This window comes from Mandrillus leucophaeus, unplaced genomic scaffold, assembly GCF_000951045.1.
Source record: "Mandrillus leucophaeus isolate KB7577 unplaced genomic scaffold, Mleu.le_1.0 Scaffold274, whole genome shotgun sequence".
In the NCBI taxonomy this organism is placed as follows: Eukaryota; Metazoa; Chordata; class Mammalia; order Primates; family Cercopithecidae; genus Mandrillus; species Mandrillus leucophaeus.
The window spans coordinates 1,404,206-1,407,789 of NW_012102854.1; the positions used below are offsets into that span (position 1 = coordinate 1,404,206).

Below are 3,584 nucleotides of genomic sequence, written 5' to 3' on the forward strand. Positions count from 1 at the left end.
GCGGCGCTGCTTCTCATTGGCTCCGCCCTTGGCCCTGGTCGATGCCCTGCCCACCAGGCGGCTTCTCATTGGCTTTACCTTGGGCTCCGCCCCGGCTCTCTATATATATATTCGGTCCCACCCCCCGAAGTTTGACAGCACCACGCCCATGACTGCTTTTCATTGGCTGTCATCGCCCTCCTGAGACATGCCCCCAGGTTCTTTATGCTTTGCTTCCGACACTTCCAACACCAAGCAACAGACCCTCCCCTTCGTCCACTCCCAGTGGCCATTCTTCTGACTTTTTATTTTTTTAAGGGACAGGGTCTCGCTCTGTCGCTCAGGCTGGAGCGCAGTCCTGCAGTCGCGGCTTACCGCAGCCTCAACCTCCTGGGCTCCAGCGATACCTCCCAAGTAGCTGGGAATACAGGCGCGCGCCACCACGCCTGGCTAATTTTTTTAGACATGGGGGTCTCACTATGTTACCCAGGATGGTCTTGATCTCTGGGGCTCAACAGATCCTCCCGCCTCAGCCTCCATTCAAAGCGCCGGAATGACAGGCGTGAGCCACCACGCCAGCCCCGATATTCCTTTTTTTTTTTTTTTTTTTTTTTTTTTGAGACGGAGTCTCGCTCTGTCGCCCAGGCTGGAGTGCAGTGGCGAAACCTCAGCTCACTGCAAGGTCCGCCTCCCGGGTTCACGCCGTTCTCCTGCCTCAGCCTCCCGAGTAGCTGGGACTACTGGCGCCTGCCACCATGCCCGGCTTGTGTGTGTGTGTGTGTGTGTGTGTGTGTGTGTGTGTGTGTGTCTTTTTAGTAGAGACGGGGTTTCACCGTGTTAGCCAGGATGGTCTCTATCTCCCGACCTCGTGATCCGCCCGTCTCGGCCTCCCAAAGTGCTGGGATTACAGGCGTGAGCCACCGGGCCTGGCCTAATATTCTTAATTGGATTCTCCCACGGCCTCAGAGCAGTGCCCCGTTCCTCAAGCAGCTTTTCAAAGTCCCAGTCCCAAGTCTCACCTTTTCAGTCCTGATCCCGACCCCGCTCACATAATGCGGAGGATGCTCCGCCCATGGACGTTTCTCATTGCCTCATATACCATACCCAAGGCTTTCTGCGACTTGGCCTCCCCCTGCCCACTGGACATTTTCTTGTTTCCCCTTCTACTGCTTATTACGGGCCAATCTCCAGCCTTGATTTTTTTTTTCCCCCCTAGGAAAACGTTTAGGGGGAAATGCCAGAGCATACTTATGCCCCCCATAAAGCAATCCCAATAGACCTGCTATTACTGAGCAAGTCCAGATAACACTGTAATAACGCCCTTCACAAGAGGGTCTTTCCTTGGTCATGCCCTCGACAAGATTCTCACCTCAGAGGGTCTTGGTCTGTTCATTCATTCATTCATTCACTCAAACTCTGATCAATTTGTAGATACACCAATAACCAAACCAGAAGAAAACATACCCTACCCACATTGGAGTTCAAAAGCTACTGGGAGAAGACAATGAACAAAATTAACATTAAAAAATACATAGAGTATTAGGCCAGGCATGGTGGCTCACACCTGTAATCCCAGCACTTTGGGAGGCTGAGGCGGGCAGATCACTTGAGGTTAGGAGTTTAACACCAGCCTGGCCAGCATGGAGAAACCCCATCTCTACTAAAAATACAAAAATTAGCCAGGCATGGTGGCGGGTGTGCCTGTAATCCCAGCTACCTGGGAGGCTGAGGCAAGAGAATTGGTTGAACCCGAGAGGCAGAGGTTGCCGTCAGCCGAGATCACGCCACTGCACTTCAGCCTGGGTGTTGGAGTGAGACTCTGTCTTAAAAAAAAAAAAAAAAAAAATGCTGGGGGCGGTGGCTCACGCCTGTAACCCCAGCACTTTGGGGGGCTGAGGCCGGAGGATCACAAGGTCAGGAGTTCAAGACCAGCCTGGCCAATATAGTGAAACCCCATCTCTACTAAAAATCAAAAATTAAAATTAGCCAGGCGTGGTGGCGGGTGCCTGTAATCCCAGCTATTGGGGAGGCTGAGACAGGAGAACTGTTTGAACCCAGGCGGCAGAGGTTGCAGTGAGCCGAGATTTTGCCACTGCACTCCAGCCTGGGAGACAGAGCAAGACCCTGTCTGGGAAAAAAAAAAAAAATTAGAAGGTGATTCATTCTATGGAGAATAGTTAAGCAAGGGCTGGTGAAAGGGAGTGCTGAGGGAGGGGTGAATGTGCAGTTACTTATGTACTAAATTTGCTGACCTCACTCCCATCACAGGGACTTCCCACACGATATTACCTCTGTCTGGAGTGTTTCCCCATCAACCCCTGCAGTGATTTTTTAAAAAATTTTTTAATTTTCTGGGTACAAAATAGGTATATTTAGGTATATATATTGAGAGGGTACATGAGATGTTTTGATACCGGCATGTAATGTGTAATAATCATATCATGGAGAATGGGGTCCTGCAGTGATTTTAAAACAGCTGCAAATTATCTGACACTCTTCTTATCAAGATGCGGAGTCTATGACTGCTTTCTATGAATCTGGGTGGGACTGGGATAGCTTCAACCAATAGAAAACAGTGGAAGTGACACAGTGATTTCTAAGGCTATGCGATGAAAGGCAATGCAGCTTCTTGACCAATGTTCTTGTCCACTGGAATGAGCTATAGAACCATGGTGCATCATATGCGAAGTGTGACTATGCTGAAGCAGCCATGCTTTGAGGAAGCCCAAACCAATGGAGCTATGTATAGGCATTACAGTCAGTAGTCCCAGTCAGACTGGGAGAAGACCATGGAAGAAGTTCCCGAGGATTCCACTCCACAGCCATCAAGTCTATCAAGTCACCTTTGAGTCCTTCCAGTTGAATCCCCAGACATCATGGAGCAGACAAAAATTGATTCCAACTGAGCCCTGTCCAAACCTCTGACTCCCAGAATCCACGAGCATAATAAAATAATTGTTTTATGCCACTAAGTTTTGGGAGCGGTTATCCAATAAAAGTAATTAGGACAGCCCTTTGTTAACTAGATAATTTCTATCAGCTTACGTGTAAGTTCCTCAGGAATGCTTCTAGACTCCACCAGTGACCCAGCTAGATCAGGTTCTGCTACTGTAACATCTTTCATTTCTCCTTGTATCTCAACAGCTATTTTTCTTGTCGATTACACTGTTTGTTTGTTTTTGAGATGGAGTCTCACTCTGTTGCCCAGGCTGGAGTGCAGTGGCACCATCTCAGCTCACTGCAGCCTCTGCCTCCCGGGTTCAAGCAATTCTCCTGCCTGAGCCTCCCAAGTACCTGCGACTACAGGCACCCGCCACCACGCCTGGCTAATTTTTAGTACAGACAGAGTTTTACTATATGGCCCAGCCTGGTCTCTAACTCCTGACCTCAAGTGATCTGCCCGCCTCGGCCTCCCAAAGTGGTGGGATTACAGGCGTGTGCCACTGTGCCCACTCTGATTTCATTTAAATGTATGGTTTGCTTAGAAATATTAGAAACTGGCTGGGTGTGGTGGCTCACACCTGTAATCCCAGCACTTTGGGAGGCCAAGGCAGGTGGATCACGAGGTCGAGTTCAAGACCAGCCAGACCAACATGGTGAAACCC

The 3,584-nt window shown here is 49.6% G+C and overlaps 1 protein-coding gene across 1 annotated transcript in view; it reads right to left on the minus strand.

Annotated features, from left to right (window-relative positions):
• The window catches only part of ARHGAP33 (Rho GTPase activating protein 33), a 14,771-nt gene extending 13,497 nt beyond the window's left edge, over positions 1-1,274 (minus strand). Inside the window, exon 1 of the mRNA XM_011984846.1 lies at positions 999-1,274. The gene's annotated coding sequence lies outside the window, so the exon portion shown is untranslated. The remainder of the gene's footprint in view (positions 1-998) is intronic.
• Positions 1,275-3,584: the final 2,310 nt, after the last annotated feature.